The following is a 14,820-nucleotide window of genomic DNA, read 5'->3' on the forward strand; positions in this document are numbered from 1 at the left end:
CCTGGGTCCAAACCGGGAAAGAAGAAAATCAGCACATCGTTAAAATAGAGAGTGGCACCCTGTTGGAAGAATTGGGGAGGAAAAGACGACCAAGAATGGACATCAGCTGTCACGTTGAGGGGACAGATACAGGGTGAGGCAGCAGACGCTTTTACCACAGCTGCCAGGAATGGCCTCCCTAAATAGAAACTAGAAGAATGACATTTTCTCTTAAAGATCCAGATGGAGAGCAAAGAAAGATGTTTCTAGGTGAAGGGAACAAGTGGGGGAACTCCACGGCGGCGGGGGGGGGGGGTAGGTGCAGTCAACATGTTTTTTCTGCAGTTGGAGAGGAAGGGGAGAAAAGCACTCAAGTTTTTAGAATTGACACATATTTTTCTTCAAACTTCATAGGTCTAAGCACATTGCATGACCTTAGCTAATACTGGGGAGCTGAGGAATACAATTTTCCTGATGAAAGTTCTATAGTTTTAGTTCTTTGAGACTATGATCCATTTCCAATTCATGTGTGTATACGGGCTGATGTGGTGTGAATATTTGTGCCCCTCCAAAATCCATATGCCGAAATCCTGATGTCCGATGGTATCAGGAGGTGGGGTCTTTGGGAAGTGATTAGGTTGTTAGAATGGAGACCTCACGGATGGGGTTTGTGCCCACAGAAAGAGACCTCACAGGGTTCCCCAGCCCCTCCCCTGACCTGAACATTCTGGAACCCTCGTTCAGTCTCTGGAACTGTGAAAAAGAAATGTCTACTGTTTATAAGTCGCCCAGTCTGTATTTTATTGTAGCAGCCCAAACAGTTAAGACATGGGTCAAGGTATAAAATGAAGTTGTTGTTTTTTTTTCATGTACATGGATACTCAGTTGTCCCAGAAACATTGTTAAAAAGCTACCCTTTCTCCACTGCACTTCAGTCAAAATCAATTATCTATGTGTTAGTCTACTTCAGAATTTTCTGGTCTGTTCCATTGATCTACTCATCTATCTGGATACCAGCTTCTGACTGTCTTGATTATGGCAGAGTTATAAGTCTTAAAATCAGGTAGTATCATTCTTCACTTCTTTTCTTATCCTTTAAACTTCTTTTTTCAAAAAATCAAAAACTTCTTTTGGCTAACCTTGGTCCTTTACATTTCCATATGGATTATAGAATCAATTAGTCAATATCAACAAAAATAGCCTACAGGGTTTTTTATTACACTGAAGGTATAGATCGATGTGGAAGAAAAATGATATCTTTATGATAGCGAATCTTCCAAACTCTATTAGTTCTTTAATTTCTCTCAGCACCCATACAGGTCTCTCCATATTCTGTGAGATTTATCTCTATTTTCACATTTTTGATCCTATGCTGAATGGTGATATTTCAATTTTTGGTTGCTTCTGGCTAATATGCAGAAAGGCAATTCCTATCCTACATTCACTGCAGTCTTGCTAAATTCACTCCTCAGTAACAGTAGTTTTATTGTAAACTCTATTATTTTTCTACTATTATGAACAGGTTGTTAGTGAACAAAAACATTCTTCTTCTTGATTTAGATGTCTTCTTTTTTCTTGTTTCTTTGCTCACTGTTTGGCAGGGCAAGGCTGGAAAGCAGCGAGGACTGTGGGCATCCACATCTTGCCCCCGTTACTGAACGGCACCTGTCTTTAGCCGTTGGGGGCAATCAGCCGTGGGAGCACCGAGGTCGCCCTTGAGCAGCTGAGGACACTTCCTTCTACTTCTCTGAAAGCCTTTAGCAAGACTTAATATTAAGTTTATTCAACTTCTTTTGCATCTGTGTTGACAAAAAAATGGCATGAGTGCCTGTATGAACCACTGAGATTTTGGAATTGTCTATTATATCAGAACAGTCTAGCCTATTTTGACTAAAAGGACACATATCTTATGTATTTATTGTTTCAAATATATTGCATAAGTATTTTGCGATGGCAGGTCCAGTGTATGCTCCCTTTCTCGCTGTATGGATTAAAATTCTATCGGTACCAATCTGCGAATGCCATTAATTTGGAGTAGTTTCCCTGTCTTTAACGGAATTGGCTTTTGAAAGTGTGGTTCTTGTGTGGTACCTGTCCTTAGACTGACACATGAAGCCTTTCTGCAATGGGAGCTATTGTTTTCCTTGAGTTTCCTCACCTTGAGGTTTTCAGTTTTGAAGAAGCCGAAGAAAACATCAAAATAATAATAATGTTAGTAGGAATTATAATAATAGCAATGATAACTGACTTGAAATGTACTAATTCAAAATGTGTGGTCTATGTCTACTTGGGCAAAATCTCTAATAAATACTCCCTATAGGCTATTCACGAACACATAGTTAAGTTTTTCCTCTGCAAGTAAGAAGTATTATCATTCAAATACTATTTGTTGGACTTTAGATAAAACTATAAAAGTCAAGTGCAAGCGCACAAAAGTCATTCAGGTCTATTGACAATGAGAGGTGGTGAAAATGAATTGTGCTGATCCTATCAGTGTTCAGGACCATGGGCTATGCGTCCTTAGAAGAAAGAAACATTGACTCTTGAAAAGATACTGCCCGTCCCATTCAGTACAGAACCAGCAGTGTGCGGTACTACTGTACTGATGGTAGCTTATCATCCCTAAGGCTCCTGCTTGTCCAGGAAAAAAAAAAAAAAGTGATAGAAAGTGATCGTGAGCCTCAGACCTTTGGCAGATTGCAGATAAGGGTTAGAGAGTTCCTGGTACTCTACAATCAAACCCGTCTTCCTCAAGCATGGATCAGGTGAGCAGACTGGATCTCTCCCTTTACAGCCCGCAGACAAACAGCCCTGGAGAAGGCACCCAGCACCTGCTCAGTGCCTGCGCACACCAATCACACCTGGGTAACAAGAAGTAAGGTAGCTGGCCTCTTAGGCGGAGCGACGCTATTTTAAGAGCATCGCGGCTTGCTGCAGACACGTGGCCTCCGTGGGTTAAGACACGAAAAGGCGGCCGCCGGCAGCCACTTCTCTCTCGGTTCACAGCCGCGCTTCCTTCCCTGCATTAGACGCGCGGAAAGCAAAGGCGCGCGCGTAACCTCATTAAGGAAGACAGCAAGTCTAAGTGGCATCCACCGCTTTTAACCAGACTCGATTGGTCCATAGTAATAAGAAACATATTTCACATCTGTTGCACAGGTCGGGGCTTTTAACGACTAACAGGCTACGTGCTGGAAAGAGCCGCGTCCCGCCCCCGTCAGTGCATCATTGTCAGGGGGCGCCGGCTCCGGAGAAGCACTTATCTCATGCACTTTATTGCTTGATAGCTTGCTGATTGCTTTTACAAAGCAATAAATTGATGGCCTGATTCAGTACTGACACTGGGCTACGTTCGTTTGCAGTGATTGATGTGCTGAATTAGAACTCTCATTCTTCTCCGTGTAGGAATATGAAACTCCAAGCCGGTCTGTCTGATGTAACAAAGTAAGGTAACTGATGCTGGATGAGCCATATTTATTCATTTAAATAACTAGCTGGCTTTTTCCTTTAATAACATTTCCATAATTTATGTTTTAATGTCTCCATTTCCAATTAAACTGTCTAGCCAAATTAAAATAAACTTGAAGAAATAAGGGTTGTATTTCTTAAAATTGGCACTTTCAAAGAAGATGCAGTAAAGCATTGAAAATCAGAATATATAAATTACTAATTAGTCGATTAGATACATTTAATAATTTAACTATTTTTCAAACCTAAAATACTATTTCTTTATTATTTTCCATGAACTAGAGTTTTGTTTGATTTTGTAATTTTAAAATAGGAATGGAACTAGAGGGGTAAAAATAAGTAAAACAATAGAAAAAGCAAAGCCACTCCTATTTGATGTTTCACTCTTTTTAAAAAAATATTCACTCGGACAACCTTGATGGAACTAACATTAATAGTAACCACATTCCCAGGGAAGCTAGCCAATTCAGTCCTAAGGTTTTTTGAAATTTAAGAAAATCAAATAGCAAATGTATTTTCCACGCTGCATATCAAATGACAGAGAATCTGATGCATAATTAAATAATCTCTCCAGTCCAATGGCTCCCAACTAGGCATGCAGCTACCCGCAGGGAGCACTCATACATTACGGAGACATATTTGATTGTCTGCGGTAGGGGTGTTGCTACTGGCATGTCGTGGGTGGCAGCCAGGATTGAGGCTAAACATCCTACAAGGCAGAGGACATCTGCCCACCACCAAGAACTGCCAGCTCCCCGGTGTCCAGGGTGTGGAGGCTGAGCAAACTGCTGCAGATACTTTAAGGGAGCAAGTGCATATTGTGGGACTTCCTGTTTGAGAAGAACTGAGAGCGCCCTTGTCCGGTGAATGTAAAATATCTTCACCAGATAGATACCCGTTGTCTGTTTAGCTGTGCCCTGTGCCTCTATGTCTCATCCCTGTGGCCCATTAAGGCAATACAGTTGTGGCCTGTGAGTCTGGAAATGTAGCAGGGAGGCGGGATAGGGAATGTCAAGTCCAGCCAACTGGGAATTATGGGGCAGCAAAATGAAATCTGTTAAATAAAAAAGGGGTGTGGTTACCCGCAGTAAATGAAGAGCTATATTATGATAATGCTGATTTGATGATTAGAGTTGGAACATGTGGACAAGGGAAAGTATCTTACGTTTTAGGAGAAGCTTTTCAGCCCAGGTTAAACGAGTTAACCTGTAGCCAGTTGCAACAGCACTAGTTACAGTGGCATCTTTTTAAGAGTTTTGATTGTATGATAGATTTGTTAACACAGTATGGGTATAGAATACGTTCTGTGTGCGGGGTGCGGGGGAGCGTATGACAGAGAGAAGAGATTGACCAAACATATAGCATTATCTGTACTGTATTTGACTTTTATTATTTTTGATAGTAGGAAAACAGCGGGTTCCTAAACAGCACTGTTGTTGAATAGTGATGGTGGGAAAGAATTGACTAGATGGGAGGGTTTATACTCGAAACATTTAAATGTTTGGAGAAGCTGGGAGGTGGCTTCTGAGTCTTTGAAAGAAAAATCAGAGGAACTGTGCCAAGGATGGGAATGACCAGAGACTGTGACAAAAATGAAAACAGCCATGTGTTTTATAAGATGGGCAGTGCTTCCCATTATGAGAATGTGATACCCAACACATTCACTCGGCGTTCCACAGGGCTTGAACGCGCTCTGTTTTCTTCTGTTAGAGCGTGCCTCCAAGGGTCTGTGAGTTGTTTACAGATGCTCCGTGAATTTGGGAGGTTCACCTGTTAGTTCACTTCTGACCATTCAGTTATTCAATTAAGGAAAAAAGACAAGGTACTTTTGAGTGTATTGTTTGGATTCTCGATTCAGTGCATTTCATTTCAGTGTAACTTTAATTATATGCCTGTGAGTTAACACTTTCCAGCCCCTACCTTGTTTTGGAGTCGGTCACTGCAAGAAGTCCACATGGCAGTTCTGGTTTGATGATCGTCTATCCACTTAAAGTTACTGTAAATGCATCTACTCTCTCTGCATTTGACCGTTTAATGGAATCAGTGTAGTGAAGGATATTTTGAATACTTTTCTTCTCTAATTAGGAGGAATGTTAATTTTGTTTCGTAAGCTTCTTCCGATTCCTTCGTCCTAACCTGCCATCACTTCCAACTCACACACATATACACACACACGTACCACCTGTAGTATTTAGCACTAAGAGAAGGCTGAGAGACTGAATTGTGCATCTTTCCCCGAAGTCAGAGTAATAAGACATTACAGAAGTAGAAAGGGAGCAAAGGCTTAGGAAAGATACCTTGACTGCGTTTGTAAATGAAAATGCTGCCCTCATTTTCCAAATTGAAAAGAAATATTTGTTTTCCACTGGACTTTGCTCAGCAACCAAAGATTTTATCTAATACCTCTATCATTTCATAATTTTCAGAAATTCAATAAAAAAGAAAATTACATGTTTATGTTTTCCTTTATTCAGTATAAAATATTGCCATTCAGATTAAAGCAAAATAATTATCAGAAGTCTAAAATGAATTATTGAAATTACCAAGCAAAAACCTATAATTTTAATAGATACTGATGATAACAATGTGTATTACAGCAAAAAAAGTTCTTATAATACACCAGAAATTATTGTTAATATTTTAATACTTTATTAATTACAATAACTTTCTTGATATTCAGAAAAAAGTGAATACTTTGAATATACAGAACTCTAAAACATATGTGTACATATTAAAAATGAAATACATGTATCTTAATATAAGGTATTGAATTACTTTCTTATTAGGTCTTAGGATAGTAATATGTGTACAGCGTCTATATAAAAAGAAATGTTGTATACCAAAACAGATTCTTAAGTCAACTAGTTTTAAAAATTGTTTTCTTTTCAATCAATTTTGTCTAATCATTTTCCAAGACCCAGTGTATTTTTCACTATTTCGTCTGTTGGCTCGCTCTTTGACTGGTAAGACTCAAAAGTAATTGGATTGGTTTTGAGGGGTAACAGCGAATAACTACTTCTACCCAAGATGGTAACACGCAGTAGTGAAAAGTCAGAATTCCTTGCTCAATTTCCTGTTCCAGGTTTCCAAGCAATGAGTGGAAGATAGCATAGACGAACCAGAAATGAGGGGAAAGGTCCGCTCGTGCGTTGCTTTGTGAGTTGGCCTGTGGGAGAGGGGAACCAGATTAAAGGAGACCATAATTTAATTACGCATGTACACGGGAGGCTTCCATGAGAATATGGAGCCTGAGGAAAAACCAGACAATTAAGGCTTATATGCCGTGTTGTTCTTAGGAGAAAGGGAGACGGGGCTGTGGTTTGGGACTTGAAAGGGAAGGAAAGCCATCCACATAGAGACGGAAAAGCAAACATTCGGTAAATAAATCTATTTGCTGGGCATTCTTTCACAGTGGGGCACAGAGAGGACTTTGACTGAGTCTTGCTAGTTTCCTCCCCATCACACACTAGTTTGTATTAAACTGTAGTTCTCCAGGAAGGTAACTGCCTGGAGCAGGTCCGCTACCTAAGCTCTCTCAGGCAGGGAAGGGGCGAGTCAAAGATTCCCCCCGTGTCTTTTGTGTCTTAAAAATAACCCGCTGAAAATGATATATGGAAAAGCCGTAGTTTGCGGGAGCAGGCTCTGCTTCCCTTCGGGTCGAGACCAGAAGGCCGTTGTTTTTCTGTGTCCTCATTCAGTCCGTGCGCACAGTAATTATTTTCCCAAGGCAGAGGTCGCAGAGAACATCGGCAGTGAGGACATGTTACACATCCCTACTTGTGGAACTTGATGTTTTCTCATTGCCCTTTTACATGTGGCTTTACAAAGTATTGCCCAACTGCATCAATAGAAATTTTTTAAAAAGGTAGTTTGAGGTTATTTATAAGACATGGCAATTACAACCACAATGAGGTTCCAAGTTTACTAGCTCCTTCAGGAATGAGAGATGATTTTAATACATTTCTGGAGAATTGAAAATGTCCCAGAGGCATACAGTGTGTTTCCCGTCTCCCAAATCCATTCTTTTCCCTCTGATCAGCATATAAAACAATTAATTGCTCATCCCTCGCCTGACGGAAGAGCTGCTCCACGTTCACCTTGCAGGAATACCAGACCAAACGATGTTCTGGAGGGAAGCAACAGGAACAGCCGAGTGAATTCAATCCAATTATGCCTCTGCTCTCCACCCCCTAAATAGCCACAAGTACATAAGTAAGTTAAGACCCACCTCTGCCCTCCAAGAAAGGGGAAGGGAACAATACGCCTCTTAGTCTCCTGAAAAGCATTACTGCTCTGCAGCCTATATATCGACCCATTCTCAGCCGTCCCTTTGGGATAGGAATCTGTTCATAAAAATCCACTCAAATTCTCCCCTCCATATATAATTCTTAAAATCCTGTCTCCCTTTACCTCTCTGTACACATACCCACAAAGTCATTAATTGAGCTTGAATACCATAGGTACCTAAGAGATGAAAACTCTAATAATTTCCAATAAGAACACTCCATGAAAAGATTGAAGAAAAAAAAAGCCGTTTCCTTCCATTACCAATGTTTTGCATTCCCTCGAAATGTGTTTATCAAAATGCATGCAGTTGAAAATACCATAGGAGATCTATTAAAAGAAGATTGATGAACTGTTTTGCAACGGCAGAGCTCAGAGCCTTCCGTTTTATCCATCGAAGACATTACCCAAAGGGCACTAGGTTTAGCTAAATAAAAAACAATGCTTTGAGGCTCCTGCCAGGTCCTGGCAAATAAAGCCTTCCTGGCTTATGAGTTTTGGTGCCCCGGCTCTAGCAGCCGTCCTTCGCGACGGCTTCCTTCCTCCCGCCCACCTCACACACTCACCGCGGGCTCTACGATGAAAGTCTGGGCTAAGTAAACCTGAAAATCTCCCCTAAGCTGGCAAGAAACTCAAAGCAACTTAAAGATGATTCATTGCTCAGAACATCATTTTTTATGTGCGAGAGAGTGGAGAGCCACGGCTGTGGGAGTAAGGGAAAAGAGAAGAAAAGGCGAGGAGGAAGAAGCAGATTACGGGAGATAGTAACTTCCTTCCTTTCTCCCTATAATTATCCCTCCACAATTTTCTTTTTTTATATCTATATTTATTTATTTATTTTTAGACAGAGGGAGGGAGGGAGAGAAGCATCCATGCGTGGTTGCCTTTCGTGCATACCCCACTGAGGTCCCGGTCTGCAACCCAGCCATGTGCCCTGACTGGGAATCGTACCCGTGACCCTTTGGTTTGCAGACGGGCACTCAGTCCATTGAACCACACCAGCCAGGGCTCCCCTCCACAATTTTCTTAAGGGAAAAACTATAATTATATCGGAGAGGGATGGGGAGCTTCTTTGCACTGTTCGATGTTTGACTGCTGGCAGATTTTAAGCCCCGAGCCTCCCTCCTCCTCTTTGAGCCCGCCCCTGGACAGGTGGAAGAGGCGGCCTGCATGCACCTGTCTTCGGCGGCAGTGGATTTCCCACTCATCCTCCAGTGGGTTCGAGCAGAGTTACTGACATTGGGTTCCTCTGGCTCTTTCTTATTGTAATTACAGGAGCTATGACTTTGAAACTCCTTACCTGTGGGAGCTCCAGGAATATGACTTTTAAAGCAACTTCTTACCTTAAAACCACCATTGTCATTTCCATTTTCCCTGAATTCTTTTCTGGTCTCTTCTCTCAGGAGCGGTGATCTTCACCTTTCAGGTCTATTTTTAATGGAGTCAAGAATCTGTAAATTGAAGAATAGAAATAGAACTAAAAGTTGCAGAAATAGATCAGATAACACATTACGATAACATCATTTTACTGCCTAACGTTACCACTCTCAGGAACTAACGGGTTAAATAGCAGGCATAAGGGAATAAATACAGCAGTGCAATAGCATTTGCTGAGTACTTGGCTCTCATCATTGTGGCGGTGATGCTGGAGGAGAAATCAGGAAAGACCGTCTCGAGGAGGTGACCCTGCAGTCAAGTCGGGAGCTGCCACGGAGAGAGAGGGGATTTGCAGACAGATCGCAAAGTGCAGCAACGGGCAGAGAATGAAGGGGCTTTTGGGTACATTCAGCACAGGAGGCGGCTGTAAGAAACAAATATCCCTACCTATCGACTGTGTACGTGAGATACAGCCTAATATATTAGCACACATATCCTAGTATTTTAAAAAGTTTCAGCATAGGGGTGATCATTTTTAAGTCCTGGTACCTAAAATTATTTCATGGGAGGAGAATCTTTTTTAATCAAATAAATACATATTGGTATAAGAAGATGAATGCACACCTACCTCATCAACCATCAATATACAGTTTTGATTTGTTTGGCAGAATTTGCACTCAATGTTTTGCGAATAAAGGAAAATCAAAATAATAGCCAGCGTCTGTAAGGAACATATATCTCCCAAGCAACCAGCAGTAAATTGTTAAAAACAACAAATAAAAAAGCACAATTCCTGCTCTTGTGGGGTTCAAAAAACAATCTGTAACAATAATTTATCAAATTCTGACTCTCTGTAAGGCAAGTAGCTTGGCAAAATCAGGGTGAAGCAAATATGGCTTACACATAGATCATTATGACAAAGTCTGTATTCTCAAGGAATGTTAATTCTATTTAAAGGAACAAACCAGACCTCATACACACTCACACACACTCACACATGTACACACAGGATTCATCATCTTTACGTGTATTAATTGAAAGTAATAAGTAACTTAAGGAATTTTAAAAGCAACTTCTCTATGGAGAATATAAGGTGTGCAAAAGTTTCTAAAGAAATTTAAAAATAAATACTGGATTCTTAAGGTATTATGAAGTTTTAAATGTTTAGGTTTTTTCCTTTCCTTTCCTTTTCCTTTTCCTTTTCCCCTTTCCTTTCATTTCCTTTCTTTCTTTTCTTCTTCTTCTTCTTTTTCTTCTTTTTTTTTTTTTTTGAGAGCTTGTTCAGGGTTTGTTAGGGATGTGTATCCCCATAGGTTTTCTTCTGACCGTAAGCCTGCTATTTCGTCCAGCAATTATGCAATCTTCTAACTTTTTCGGCAGTGATCCCTTCTGGGAACAGGCAATCACAGCAGCGTGCGCTCCATCACCACGCACTAGCTGAGACTGCAGTTTCCAAGCGAGCGAGCAGCCCTTGAAGGGTCCGCCTCGAATACTGCCGCCGAGGAGCGGGTGCCAACGCGCGCGCGGCCTCACGAAGCCAGGCCGCTGAGGGCGCGCGCTTCGCACGCTTGGTCTCCTGCGGTCCACGGCCCCCGCGGGGCAAACCCGGGATGGTTATTCGCCCAGTGGATGGACTCGAGAACAGGTGAGCCACCTCATCACTAAGCCGGGAAAGAGAAGATGGGACATCTTACAAGTAAACGGGTCGAACCGCAGATCTTGTTCAGAGCGCCCCGTGGAGGGGGTGGAAGGAAGAACTTGGGGTTCTGCATACCCGCGGCGGCGACAGAGGGAAAGAGGCCCCCGCCCCCGCGTGCCTTCCCCTTTGGCCCCCGGCCCGCCTCGCCTGCAGGGCTCTGCCTTTTGCAGCGCTTGTTTCCCCTGTGCCTATTACCTGCCTAAGTAATGAAGCAATGCATTATTTTTTGATCCCTTGTACTGCTTTCCTCAGGCAAAAAGCTGGGGACAGAAATGACATCCATCCACCTATATGTCACCTCATTTCCTCTCCTCGAAGCCACGTTCCTCCCGAGCGGCAGCGGCGGGAGGCAGGGAGCTGGGGGGGCGGGGGGGGAATGCAAACAGGATTTTTAAACTGAGAAGCCTAAATCCGAGGACTTTCGTAAGGTATGGGACGTACCGTGTGGTCCCAGATAAGCAGAAACTTCATAACAAAAATTTCTGACACACATACCTGCATCCCTTGTTTAAGAGCAATACCTGCTTCGTGCTGCCTCTTAATCCCATGCGTTTGAATCGAGGGAGGAAAACTTGGCCCGTGGCAGGAGCCCGGGGGTCCCAGGGCTTCGCGGGTTTTCCCCAAGAGAGATCTGAAGCGCCTGGGAGTTTGGAAATGCCCAGGCCCTGACCTGAGCAAGGGCAGCGTGTGGGCACGAGCCTCCCAGGTGGCCAGCGGCGGGCAGGCAAGGATGCTTTCCGGGCACGAGCCGCTCATGTTCTCAGGGTGCGGGCTTTTCATTCTTTTGCTCACTGCCCGCACCTGGGGGCCTAAGTCTGCTCCCTGAAAACCCTTCTGTGCGCCCCTCTCCTAGCTGCAGGCAAACGCCCTGGCGGGTGCCACCTGTCCCCAGTGGCTAGGTCTGGGAAGTCGGAAGGGACCTGTGTCCCGCGTCGCTGTAGCCTTGGACTCTGGGCCACTCTTTTCCTGGCCTCTCAGTTTCTGGCCCCTCTGCCCGCTCCGGCGTCTTCCTCCTTCCGTGGGCGCCGTTGTCCTCCGCGTCCTTTCAGTTGCCTTCTTCTCCAAGTCAGCGCTGCCTCTTCTCGATCTTCCGGCGATTTCTTTAGCTGTGGAATGCTACTGACTCCCCACATTTTTTCTCTGTAGACCTGACGTAAGTGCGCATGTTTGTGACTGTTTCTAGGTTTGGAGCAGATGTTAGAGCCGACCCCACCTTAACTTAATCAGCTCTTATCCGCCTGAATAATTCCCATGCCTCCTTTCAAGGTTCCCCGTAGCTGTTACTTATTTTGAAATTTGTAATTAATTTCTGGTACTCACTGCTCCTGTTGCACTAGTTGCTTATCTTATTAACTTTATAATAAACACTTAATAATAAAACTACTCTGCCCATCTGAGGCATGAGCCAGGCTTTCAGCTTCTGGCCCAGAGAAGGTAATTGTTTATTTCCTTATCTAAGCCCAGTCTTGAATTTAAAATTTTGGTAATAATTACCTTTTGAACTTAAATGCAAAAGGGATTATCCTGGAAGCTGCAACAATTGACATTTAACTCAGTTAAAAGAGTAATGAAGGCAAAATAATTGTTATTCATAATAGTTTTCTTGCATATAAATATTTATATGTATAGTCTTTCAGTAAAATAGTTTAATTATAAAATAAATAATGATGGGTAAATAAAACTTAGACTGTTTGCCTTGGGACTAATTAAAATAAATGCCTAGAGTCTTTTCCTATTATAAATCTTTCAGTGAAAGCTGTTGCACCTTGTGAGATTTACTCTTACAAGTATTAAAAAAAAACAAATGAAAATTCTCCACTCCCTCCCTTCCCAAAGGGACAGTTAAAGAGCCGTCTATTCAGCCACTGCGATAGGAAACGTCCCCTTTTTGTGCACTCTGCGAGGGAAACAATGGTGATTACCAGTCTGGAGGTGAGTTAGGGAATCTCTGACAATAACAAGACACAATTGAACTCTACCTCCGGGAAAGACATTACCTCTGAGCACAGAACCAACAGCTCTTCCCGCAGAAAGGAGCTATCCAGTCACAGAGAGGAAGCTGGACTCTTACACTATCAGCATAAAGACCTGCCCGGCACACACTGCACCTTCTGTGTTATTTCTTGCTTTGTTTTATTTGGTTTTCCTTATTGAAACTTTTTTTAGTTACTTGCACACTGTAGGAATTCAATAATCGGATTTTTTTCCTTCATCTAAGTCACATTAGAGTTCATCTAGTCCTGTCTTTTTAAACATTTTTATTAATTTTTGGAGAGAGAGAATAATTTGTTGTCCTGCCTATCAATGTATTTATTCATTGGTTCCTTCTTGTATGTGCCCTGACCTGAGATTGAACCCACAACCTTGGTGTATCGAGATGATGCTCTAACCGATGGCCCAGGGCAGTCCTATTTTTTTGAAGAAAGCCCAACATTTCCAAAATCATTAGCAAAAAGTAATTTCAAGTAGGTTCAAATATTTGAGTGTTGGTTTCATCTAACTTCCATGGCACAAACTGAGCTGCATAAGAAAAGTGATCTTGACATATGTGTCTATGTGTAATTATTTAGAAAAAAATCTCAGATACTATCTTCAGTGTTTCTTTAAACTAACAATAGCTCACAGCCAAAGAATATGGTAGAACCTAAGGCTTGTATAGTTAGACATTACGCCTGTAAATCTGAGGTTTTTTTTTGGCATTTCATTTGTTACTGAAAGAAAGGTACTGACATTTCACATTGTTTGAGTAAAAAAATGTTTCTATGACACATCAGGTACATTGACAGACAGAATTCACTATAGTTTAAATTTTTGTATTTATTTAACCATAAGTTTTATAAGGCAAAGTGTAACTGAATTGTAAAATTCCATACTGTATGGGTGAATAGTTCTGAGCGATAAATGTGTCCCTTGTTCTAGTTCTGTGTCCTGTATCCAATCAATGTAATGATTCTGACTCCATAGATCTAAATGTTCTGGACTGATTACATTAGTTAAATGCCAGCTCTCACTTAGGGACTAAGAGCTGAAGAGGTTGCGGCTAAACTATTGATTAAAAATCTGGCTTAAACTATCAAGGTTGGAGACATGATCCTCTATCTCATTTCTCTTACCACAAGAACTGAATATTTATTCGCATAAAAGGTTTGAAAATTTTACATTAGTTTGATAACATGTTTATTGATAAACAAGGCAATGCATTGATAAATCTTACAGAAGTTGATCAAAGAAATGCCTTTATCCTGTTTTACATCTTTTTTGATAATTACTTGCTGTACAAAATTAGTTGATCCAATATTCTAGCAAATACCATGTCAACAATGGTAGAATTAGGTCCTATGATAACTCATGTGCAAGGCATTTTCTGTATCATTAGAATGACACTAGTGTAATAATTGAGCCTGTTTACACAGACTGTTCATTTGATTAGCGAAGTTCTCAATGCAGAAAAAAATTATTTTTGTTTTCCTTTTCATCTGCCCTTAGACAAGCGACCTTTGGAAGGTGAAGGGCTGAGCCAAAGGACATGCATGCACAACCCATAGACACAGACAGCAGTGTGCAGACGGCCAGAGGGGACGGGGCTGGGGACGGGGTGGAGGCGGGCAAAGGGGCGGGCAACGGTTGCTTTCCCAGCTAAAACACAAAAACATAACCTTCTTGTTGGAAAGATGTCATAATCTATGGGATTTTTAATTTACTTTTTACCCCCAAAATAATGTCAGTAAATCTGTGTGTGTGTACGAATGATGTCTGTATGACAGTTTTCTACAGGGTTTTTTCTCTCAATGTTGGACTCTTAGGATTTTAATGACTCAATACTTTCTAAATGTGTACAAGCTTATCAATAAAAATTGGATTGTTTCTTCACCTATCCTAGGTATTGACATACTTGGTTGCTATATTGACTGCATGAACAGTTATACATTATTCCATTGTATTTATTTATATGCTACACCTTCTTTACCTAATCATGGTTGAAGGACACTTAGGTTTTTGTCTCTGTCTTGGAT

This window comes from Pteronotus mesoamericanus, unplaced genomic scaffold, assembly GCF_021234165.1.
Source record: "Pteronotus mesoamericanus isolate MK-2021 breed Mesoamerican mustached bat unplaced genomic scaffold, CSHL_Meso_final contig_74, whole genome shotgun sequence".
Taxonomy (NCBI): Eukaryota; Metazoa; Chordata; class Mammalia; order Chiroptera; family Mormoopidae; genus Pteronotus; species Pteronotus mesoamericanus.